At 40.5% G+C, this 11411-nt stretch overlaps 1 long non-coding RNA gene across 1 annotated transcript; it reads right to left on the reverse strand.

Annotated features, from left to right (window-relative positions):
- Positions 1–5743: 5743 nt before the first annotated feature.
- LOC113952825 lies at positions 5744–10063 on the reverse strand. Its single transcript, XR_003529663.1, has 4 exons — positions 9997–10063; positions 7885–7962; positions 7480–7662; positions 5744–5845 (listed from the first exon to the last, which is right to left on the reverse strand). It is a non-coding gene; the product is annotated as an uncharacterized LOC113952825 (long non-coding RNA).
- Positions 10064–11411: the final 1348 nt, after the last annotated feature.

Here is an 11411-nt window from a genome sequence, read left to right on the forward strand (position 1 = left end):
ACCCTTCCCTTCCCTTCCCAAACCTTCCCTTCCCAAACCTTCCCTTCCCAAACCTTCCCAAACCTTCCCAAACCTTCCCTTCCCTTCCCTTCCCTTCCCTTCCCAAACCTTCCCAAACCTTCCCAAACCTTCCCTTCCCAAACCTTCCCTTCCCAAACCTTCCCTTCCCAAACCTTCCCAAACCTTCCCTTCCCAAACCTTCCCAAACCTTCCCTTCCCAAACCTTCCCTTCCCAAACCTTCCCTTCCTTTTTTTCCTTCCTCCTGGAATCTATAACTTTTACTTCCAAAAGTGATTACTGATATATAATTAGTAATTTTTTTCAAATCTTTGATTAGGGACAAAGGATTTTGAGTGATTGTTGAGCAAACACAAGTCCCCTTTTCACTGTCTCAGACTCAGAACATCCAAGTAAAATCCTCTAGTTGTGCTGACAAATTTACCCCAGGTATTGTTTTGAAAAAACACATTGGTTTGAAAAACCTTTCTTTTGGAAAAAAAGCAAAACATTTTCCAGCCCTGGAGAAGGTGGAAGTTCATGAATAAATGATCTTTTCTGAGCACGAAGCCCTGAGGGTTCAGCATTCTCCTGTGGGTGGTGAGGGCAGAGCATGTCCTGAATGAGGGTTTGTCCTCCTATCACTGGAATGACAAATTCATATTCATGTTTCAAGTGATGTCCAGACAGGCTGGGGATGCCCCTGGATCCCTGGAAGTGTCCAAGGCCAGGTTGGACGGGGCCTGAAGCAACATGGGCTAATGAAAGGTGTCCCTGCCCATGGTAGGGGGTGGAACAAGATGGGCTTTAAGATCCCTTCCAACCCAAACCAGTCTGTGATTCCACGATTCTGTGATCCCACAGCTGAGCTTGGCTCCTGTGCCTGAGCATCAGGAGTGCTCACCATGGTTGAAAGAGCCAGAATCACTCTCTGGCCGGTCCTCAAGGCCTCTTCTGGCTTTGGCTTTGCTTCCCATTAAGTTTCTTAGTTCAGGACTGAAGAACAGGAGAAAAGGCAGGTTTTGTTGAAAAAACAGCAAGAAAAATCTCCCAGCAGTACAAGGACAAGGTAGATACCTGAGCTGGAGGCTGTAGATGTCCCACACCTGGGCCTGGGCACTGCCCCTCCTGATGAATGGGTTTCTTTGCCTTTTTTGTGGAGTTTTTTGTCTGGCTCCAAAACCCTGGACCAGGCCCAGCAATATCAGGTGTGATACTGAGCAGCCACCAGCCATCCCAGCTGCAATTCCATTCCAAACTCTCCTCCAGCCCTGCCCCAGAGGTGACATGTTCAGCATTCCTCTACCAGTTGCCATTTAATTCTCCTTTTAACTAATTAAAAGCCTTTTGAGTTTTTTTATTTTGCTAATAATTTGATGCTTTATGTTAGTTTTACACTGAGCACTTAGGCTGGGTAAGAATATTTATTCCTGAGAACTTATTTAATAGGTAATTGCATTTTACTGAGAAAAAAACCCTAACTTATTTTAAAGAAAAATAATTAAAAACATCAGTTTACTCATGATCATGTGGGGATTAAAAACTATATTTAATCAGGCAATGGATTTTTATTATTTTTATTCTTGTGTTATAGCCAGTGTACAGTGGTTTTATCTCCTCTTTGTACTTGCAATAACATATTATTTGACCATGAATCACTTTAATGGATTGAAACATAAGCATGTGAATTGAAAAATAGATACATTAGTCAAATCAATAAATAAATATGAAAATATATTTCTACTATGAAAAACCATCTTGGCTACTGTGTCCTCCAACTTGGACAGAGAAAGCTGAAATATATAGCTGTAAAATATGGCTTGCCGTGTCAACTAGCCAGTGCCTGCAGCCTAAAAGGAATTTTGAGCACTGGGTAAGTAGTATTTCATCAACAAAATCATAAAATAAAGACATTAAAATGAAGGAATGATTGAGTGCTGCAGGACGTTTGTAAAATCACCCTTCAGTCTGGGGCTGGAGTAGTTTAGTATTAGACATTGCATACTTTTCATATAAATTTGCTTACAAATAGCATGTCTTAACAAGCAATATTGCCAGACTGCCCCTGTAGCAAATATTTTTTCACTCTGTTGCTAAACAAACTCTCCTCGTGTATTCCATGGCGTGGCTGCAGTGGGTATAAATAATACATCCTTAATATCATAAAAAAATACAGTGGAAACCTTCACACGGAGTATAAAGACTCTGTAGTGATCTAAGATGTGTTTTGAGCTCCTAAAAAGACTTTTTTCACACATTTTTCAATGTGAAGATACCTCTGTGTAGTTTTTTGGTCCTGCTTTAAAGTGCATTGGGGTAAATTCAAGTTTTCATCTATCTCAAGGAATCTTGCTTGGATTTACCCCATTTAATAGCAGAATGTGTTCTTTTTCCACTTATATTTGTGTGACCTCTATTCCAGCAGTCTTGTATCTCCTTATCCAACCTGGGAAGCTGATAAGCAGCCTTTATGGCTATGGATCAGTGTAAGCAGTTCAATAAGAGGGGGATGTTAATTGCTCATCTTACATGGTCTAGAAATAAGCAGAGTTCAGTGCCTTTTTTAGCTGACAACGAGTTCAGAAAAGAGAAGCTTTCAATTTCCTTTCAAGTTGCTAATTAGCTCTATGAGAGAATGACAAAAATACAGACTTTCCCAAAGTTTATTTGCATTTTTCTACCTTGACATATTATGCAAATATTAAGTTGCCATTTGCATATGACAAGAATATCTGATCTTATTTTACTTCAAGTCCCTTCAAATGCTGATATAAAGTTAAAACATGAATCAATGTATGTTCTATGTGGTTTATGGGCCGCATTGTCACTTTTTGACTGATATGTTTTGCATGTGAACTAGACTTTGTACGTGGCCATCCAAGATACCTTTGCTGAAATGGCTTTGATATGAAATTTGAATGATGAATATACTCAGCATTATCAGCAAGCTAAAGCAGGTTGAAACTTCAGTTTTAAAAACAACTAAAAAAAGTCACTTTGAACTAAAGAGCAACAGTTTTTTGTTGGATTGTGGCATAACAACTGAAAAATATTCACCAAAACAACAGTGAGAAGGCATCAGGGTGAGGTAAAATAGTGTTAAAATTAACACTTTAAATTTCTGGGTCAAGACAAGACCTGTTTGCAATTAATTTGGCCTGATGATGTTGCATCTTGTTGTTGGGAGACCCTCAGAGATTCTTTGTGCTGTGACAAGACCCTGGGGAAGAGCTGGACATCCCTCCCTGTGAGGAAGGTCGGGCTAGGAAAACCTCCCAGGACTGGGCCCCAAACACAAATGTCTCCTGAATCTCTGCAAACAATCCCACTTGAAATTATTGTGCAGCTTTATTGTATTTTCAGCAATGTGCTTTGCTGGCAATAGAGAGACAACTTCAGAGGTAATACCCTGGAATCTCTTCCTGTTATAGATGGCTGGAGCTCATAGATATAATGTGATTATTTCTTTCATTAAAGGAACTAAGTAATGTTATTAGATTTGGCTTTTTTTAGTGCATCAAATGGTTTATTTTACCAAGGCAGGAATTATTCTTTTCCAGAAATCCAGAGGTCATTTATTCCACAAAGCACCTTGCGTTTACAGAACAGAGAGACAGCAGCTTTAGCTGTATTTCTTGTGTCTGCTTCCTCATTGCCTGAGTGTGAAAACTTTATTGCTCATTATCTACTGGGCTGTGATGAAGTGACAGATGATTTATTGGGAGCCAAAAACTGTGTTTCAATGGTGAACATTTTTATCCTTTTGTGTTGCAGCCTGCCAACCCCTCTAACTGCTGAGGCAACAAATAAAGAAAACTCACTGCTGGAGGGCCCTGTGACTATCACTCATAAATGTCCACATTTCAGATCCCACTCTGTTTCTAATTTGATTCAATTCCCTTTTGTTGCTTAAAAATTCAATTTGTTTAATTGAGCTGTTTGACAGTAAAATCTGAATTCCATGCATTTTAACCATTCATATTAAATTTCCCTCCACATAGTACTTTTAGTAATGTGCTTTAAAAGAGGTCACTTTAATTTAAATTTGGTGACCTTACAAGCTTATAAAAAGATCTATATGCTATCCTTCTCAAACTGAAATTAAATTGAATAAATGTAAGATAATGTTACAGTAGATATTTCTGACTGAGGTTTTGGAGTCCTGCAGAAATGAAACCTGCACTGGGAAGCCTCAGTGCCCCTTCCAACCTGTTTTCCACAAAAAACAACAATGATTGTGGATGAAACATCCTGTGATGGGTCAAATTAACCATTAAAATTCATGTACTGAAGTTGCAGGATTAGTTATGTTGTTGTGTGTCTTTGTTTAATAAGCTCCCTGACCCTAGCTTGGGTTATTTCTATCTATTTTTGGGGAGGGTTACATAGTTTTTGACATTTCAATGGCTGAACATCTTTCCCTTTAGGATTAATAAGAAATATTGGAAGCGGTGCAAAGACTTTAAGATTTAGTAAACTTTAATCTGTAAAATTTAATAGCAATCTCCAAGTCATTATGAGTATATAGGATGCAGTCTGGCTTTACAAACACTTTTAAGCAGTGAGTTATGTTCCAAGAATGGCTTTGCTGTGTATCATTACGTCCAGGTAAATGCCAGGATGATGACATAATTGGTAGTTGGGAGTAAAATACAACCCCTGTAAAATGTTACTAAGGTAAACGGAGCGGGATTGTAATTCATTATACATAAACATGACTAGGAGTTATTTATCATTTTATGAAATGCAGAACAACCTGAGCTCGCCGGGTTTGGCTGTTTCTTCATTACTTTCCGTGAAATTCTAACGCCGCTCTTTTATTTCCCTTTAATGATTTCCACCCCCCCTCCAACCCCACGTGAGGCTCCTTTGCATCGTCCTCCCTGATGTTACTCCTGATATACAAAGTCCTAAAAACTGGCCTCATTAGCAATGATATCCTGCCACTTTCAGACACTGACAAATTTATGACTTTGGATTAAAGGTCATATGGGCATTCCAGCCATTAAACCAGCCCCGTTCCACACTACCTGGAACTGGGAGGAAATCCATTTTTGCACACAGATGCCCGTTCTGTTATTTCCTGCTAAAGACATACAGTAATAGTTTGAAAGCAACAAAAGCCTATTTTGTACCTGTTCAGCTTGCAAGTGTGTTAGCCCTAGGCTACTGTTTAACTTTTAACCCTCTTGTTCACACAGCGTACATGCATAAAACTACAATGTACCACATAATGAAGCAAAGCTCCCAACATTTGTTTTAGACTGTTGGCTATAGGACACGCTTCTCTCCGGTCTTAAAATCGGTTTGGAAAACAAAACAACAAAAAAACCCAACGTGTCTCACTACGAAATGAGTGATTTTTTTGCCCACATTTAATAGCAGCCCTGCTATGCTCTCTGTGTATTAACAGGGCTTTCAAGTAAAAAAGAAATAATTCAACACAAAATGATTTTTGAAGAAGAATTTCTTTTGCAATTCTTTTTCGGTGTCTGATTTTAAACCATTTTATCAAGCTTCCACTATATGTGCCAAACACTCTCTTGTCAGGTGTAGGATGAACTACAGTATAACTGTGAGATATTTCTTTCCCTCATAACAATCTTGAGCCATAGCCCGTGATGAATTATTTGTACCATCACAAGGAAATTCCCCCCTTCTGCACTTAAACCCAGCAAAATTACACACCAATTGTAGCAGAGAAAACATCTGATGTGACAGCTGTATAACACATGGAGATCCATTGGGCCATTGGTTAATCAGCAGATTTTAATGGTGCTGGGAAATACGTGGTGTCCGGAATTAGAAATGCCTCTGTGCTCTTCACTAATAGGACAAATTTTCTACCTGTAGAGGAAGGATTCCTGCTGTTTAAATGCTTCAAATGTTTAAAATTTGAAAAAAAAAAAAAAAAAGGAAAGAAAAAAGTAATGTGGAAAATCTGCCATAATTCAGAACACAAAAAGGAAATCCTGTGGATGAGTCAATTATATGGTTCCTAATGATGGTTGAGCCTGGAGGCCTTGAGCGAGGAGAGGAGGAAACAGGGGAAGATTAACTTGGTTAACCTTCTTCCATTTCCCTGTGCCAGGCAAGTACTTTACTTACTGTATTCCCTCCTCTTTAACCCACTGTAGTTGGGGACAGCTTGAATTTCTACAAGTCTTCCACAAATTTAATGTTTGTTTGCTCTTTGTTTTTCACATCAATAATTAAAATGGTAAAAAGAGCCCAACCCTGTGTTGGAAAGTGGGATTTAGGGGGTTGGGTTTTTCTACCTGTCATCATTAATATGTTTCATCAGATGCCCAGGAAAATTAGGCTCACAGTTTTCCTAGGCAGCTCATTATTAGGGATATATCCTAGAAATTAGAAATCCCCCCAAGATTAAAAGCAAAGTCTCAGAGGCCCCTGAAGACAGTGGTATCTTTAGCGAGCTAAAGGCTTGGCCAAATGCAATAATGATAATGATAAATAACCATCATTTATTTTTATACATGCCCATATCATTTAGGACCTCATAGTGCTCCGCAATAAAATCAAAGAAACATTAACTTGAAGTAAACAAATGACAAAACCAACATCAGCAGATGGGCAAATCAACAACAAAAATAAACAAATCAGCAGGTCAGAGGCTCCATTGCAGGGATGAACAAATGGCTATGGAGCAGGGATTTGGGTGGAATACGCAAGAAACACCAAATGAAGAGTGAAAGGCTGATTGTCCCCGATGTCCCAGAGTGCACAGTACCCTTGGACACCTTTGGATGATGTTACAGTGCCATTAGTGGCTTCCTGTATTCCAATTAAAGCTTGTGTTTGCTGCATTGTCTTTTTGTTTTTCCCCTAGTCCTGAAGTTCCCCAAACACCTCCTGGACTCCTGGTCTGCATGCACAGTTGGATGGAGAAACAAGGAAATTTAGACTGAGATGGACTGTGGGAAGGTGCAAAAATCAGGACTCTGGATATGCTTTTTTTTAAAAATCTGATTTGGAGATAATTAAAAAGAAAAATGAAAAAGTATGAATTTTTTTGGACCTTGATGTGGTGAACATGACTTCCACATCCTCATGTACCAGGTCTGTGAAACTCTCCCAACATTATTCTCAACAAGTTCATGGCCCATAGGTGAGCCATGGTGAGCACAAGCATTTTTTGTCAAGCCAACAAGGATCTTATTGCTATGTGGAAAATATTTACTGCTATTGCTGATGATTATTTATAGTACGGTTGAACCTAAAACTTTATCTATCAAATAAATTCTTTCTGGAAAATTGTCTTTTCTGAAATTATGGAAAAAAAGTCTTCATAACCCATTTAATGATAGAAATTGATGTTGATTCATTATTATCACTATATGGGAGCCAAAAAAGAGGGACTGTACAGACCTGTCATGCCAAGAGACATGAAACCCACTGACCTGTGATAGCAGAGGATTTTGAGCCAAACATAATCTTTTGCTTTTGTTATTCTTTCAAACCTGTGAAGAGGCTGGAGAGGCAGGGAAGTACCTTCATCTAAGCGTTGTTTGGTCTTGAAACACTAAGAAGCAGGAATGCTCATGGAAGCACTGGAATTTGCTCTTCCTGCCATCTGTCCTTGTGTCCATTTGTGTAAGAACAACTCACTTTTGGAACGTGATGATCATCTGCTGAAGATTTAGCTAGAGAGGGCAAATAAGCATTTTATTTTCTTTTAAAAATACTATCCACAGCCTATATAAGGACAAATTTTAGGTGGGGTTTTGGATTTGTATATACAAGGTCAATATTTCAAACTCATTCTGGATTGAGAGACACTTACATTATGACATATGTAATTAGAAGCTACTTAAAAACTAGGTTAAAAAATTAACTCTGCAACACAAAAGCATAATTTCAAGTACCATCTTCAATTACTGTTGTTGTTCCTTCCTTGCTGAAGATTTGTCCTTGCATTCTTGTGTTAACAAACTCTTACGTATCTGAGAAAAAAAATGAGAAAAGCACTGTATTTTGACAGGGAGATATCATGAGCCTGGTAAGCAATCTGTAGTTGCTTTATTTAGATTATTTAACATCACAAAAGTAAATAAGTGATGATTGTCAAACAGACAAATATAATACTCTTTAGTGCTCTGGAGTAGCCATAAAGCCTGACTTGTCCCTGAGCTCATGACAGTAACTTTGCGACTTTGGACATTGTAAGACTGAGAAACAGCTGTTGACAGACACGTTCCAGGTCACAGAACAAGACTGCATGATCAATAAGCTTGAGAGCAAACTTCAGGGCCAGAAATACAACTCCTAACATTCATATGACAAAAGATTCTGCAAGACATTTTGTGCAGTGAGGGCTTTGTGAGGAGACACCATTAATACTGTGCCACAAAGTCTGCAGGGCTGTGCGAAGGCAGGGACACCTTCCACTAACCCAGGTTACTCCAAGCCCCATCCAGCCTGGTCCTGGACACTTCCAGGGATAGGGCAGCCACAGCTTCTCTGGGCAACCTGGGCCAGGGCCTCATCACCCTCACAGGGAAGAATTTCTTCCTCACATCTAATCTAAGCCTACCTTGTTTCAGCATTGAAATCACTGAAACATGCAAGAACTAAAACAGTTTTGCTTGTGTTCATAAGCTTTAGGTGTAGACAAGTGAAGAAAATATTTGGAAAAATATGAATCATGTGTTTGGACATCCACATTTTGAATTTCTCAATCAGAATGTTTTGAATGATGCTTCACAACACTTCACAACCTGCTTCACTTGGCAACCATGTAGATGGTACTAAAATTGGCATTGGCAGTGCCAGAGTTTCATAGTTTGCAGAGAGACATTTGAAGGAATGAATGGGCAGGTCCATCTGTTGATGGAATTTATGGGAATTGCTTGAGAGCTGCTGTGAGAGTGAACTCTCATGTCCCTCCATTGTACACCCCCTTTGCTTTGCTGAGTTTGTGGGCACAGGTGGCCCCAAAATCCACGCTTGAGGGAGCTTTTTGAGAGACAGTGAATAGCAAAAGGTGGAAATACTTTATTCCAATGATTTATCCTGAACATAGAGAATGAGGTCAGTGTTAGATCTAACAGCACCATCACTATATATAACCTTATCAAGGTAAACACTGTGTACAAGAAGGTAACAGCTGAAAATTGGGAATTTAGCTTGGGAAAAGCAGGACCCTACCTGCAGGATGCTGCTACAGCACCCCAGCCATGCAGCAGCTCCTAGGAGTGCTTCTGTTACAAGGGTTTATTTTCCATGTTGTGTAACTTGGCAAGAGCAATTCTCTCCACATTCTGACTTGGCATTCCAGATCTCAATCTGTATGGAAACGTCTGGTAGATTTAAAAAGAAAAAAAATGAAATTGTTCTGTTTCAAAATTGCAGAAAATAATAATAATAATAAAAAAGGAATAAAGGGCTGTTTTCTCTTTGCTTTTTAGTGCTCCTTGTCCTTTTCTCCTTGAGACCTAAATCTGCAGGAGCTTTGTACATGCAGAACCTCTTCCTGGTTTAAGCCTAACTGAAGTTTGGGTGTCCAACATTTAAACATGACTCAATATTAAAACAAGACACAAATCTAGCTTTGACTTTACATTCAAGTTCTTGTACTTTCTCTGAGTTTGGGGTGATCACACCTGAGGTCTTGGGTTGAATTCAACCTAATAAAAAGTGCTATGTTTTATTTTTAAATTGGGAAGGTGTTATATATGTTTAAGCTTCTTAGTGCGGTGAGACAGTAAAAAAGACAAAATCCTCCCTGTTGCTTGATTTTAAAATAGAGTTTTCCTAAAAACCATACAGCATTTTAGGCTATGTTCTCGAAATGACTATTAAAATTATGCCATCACTAGTTTGCATGTAAAAGGTTGATTGCATTGAAATAGTTCAGATGTGCAAAACCAAATGCATGTGCTCCATGGCCCATGTGAGCAGGTGACAATGCACAGCCTCCTGCTACCAACCACACTGCATTTCAGCTTTCTGAATGTCATTTTATCAGCAGAACAAACTTGTGAACTCTGAAATCATCTTAAGCCCCAGACATTGTTAAGGCTTGTACAGATGTTTAGTCATAAGCACCTTGAAGAATTCTGTGGTTGTGTCATAGAATCATGGAATTGTTTAGACTGGAAAAGTCCTCTAAGACCATCAAGTCCAATCATTCCCCCAACACTGCCAAGGCAACCACTAAGTCATGTCCCCAAGTGCCACATCCACACGGCTTTTAAGTCCCTCCAGGGATGGGGACTCCACCACTGCCCTGGGCAGTTGTGCCAGGGCTGGACAGCCCTTTGGTCAAAAAGCTTTCCCAGTATCCAGTTTAACCCTCCTGTAGTGCAACTTACGGTCATTTCCCCTTGTCCTGTCTCTTGTTCCCTGGCAGCAGAGCCCAAACCCCTCCAGCTCCACTGTCCTGTCAGGGAGTTGCAGAGAGTGAAAAGGTCCTCCTGAGCCTCCTTTTCTCCAAGCTGAGCCCCCCCCAGCTCCCTCAGCTGCTCCTGGTGCTCCAGACCCTTCCCCAGCTCCGTTCCCTTCCCGGGACATGCTCCAGCCCCTCAATGTCTCTCTGGTCTGAGGGACCCAGAACTGTCCCCAGCACTGGAGGTGCCCCAGCAGTGCCAGCACAGGGACAGTCCCTGCCCTGGGCCTGTGACACACCATGGCTGGCACTGGAGCCATTGGCCTCTTGCCCAGCTGGGCACATCTGGGCTCATGTCCAGCTGCTGTCACCAGCACCCCCAGAGCCTTTTCCACCAGGGAGATTTCCATATCCTCTTCCCCCAGCCTGTAGTGCTTCAGGGTGGTGTTGCCACCCCAGAGCAGGACCCAGAACTAGACCTTGTTGAACCTCATACAAATCCCTCATTCCATGGATCCAGCATGTCCAGGTCCCTCTGTAGTGCCTTTCTGTCCTTTCCAACACCCACAGCAAACCCAATTTCTGTATTTCCAAGGCATCCCCAGTAGAGCTTCAAGTGCCACTGGTGGCCACATGAATGTCCTCCCACAAGGACATTGTCCACCCACAAGGAGCATGTGTGAGCTGCCTGTCCCTGATAGTAGGGCTTGTGAAAAATGACTTTTGCGCTGGCCTGGCCCTTCAAAAGAGGAGAAACCCTTTAGTTTCACTCTTTGCAATCCCTTTAGTCATTTGTACCTTCTAAACAAGTGCTGTTGTCATAGAGTTTGGGAGAAGAAAATCCTGACTCATTATAAGGGTGAAGGTATTGCAGTGAAAACAGTTGTCAGTTAAAACCATATGAAGTCTTTGAAAACTCATGTAACTCTTGAAAGGGATTGAAATTATACAAACAGAGTGGCAAACTATTTACCACACACTTGCACAGCTCAGAGGTTCATAGAATCACAGAATATCCTGAGTTGGAAGGGACCCACAAGAATCATCAAGTCCAACTCCTGGCCC

Source organism: Corapipo altera, unplaced genomic scaffold (assembly GCF_003945725.1).
Source record: "Corapipo altera isolate COAL_440 unplaced genomic scaffold, ASM394572v1 180, whole genome shotgun sequence".
NCBI classification, from domain to species: domain Eukaryota; kingdom Metazoa; phylum Chordata; class Aves; order Passeriformes; family Pipridae; genus Corapipo; species Corapipo altera.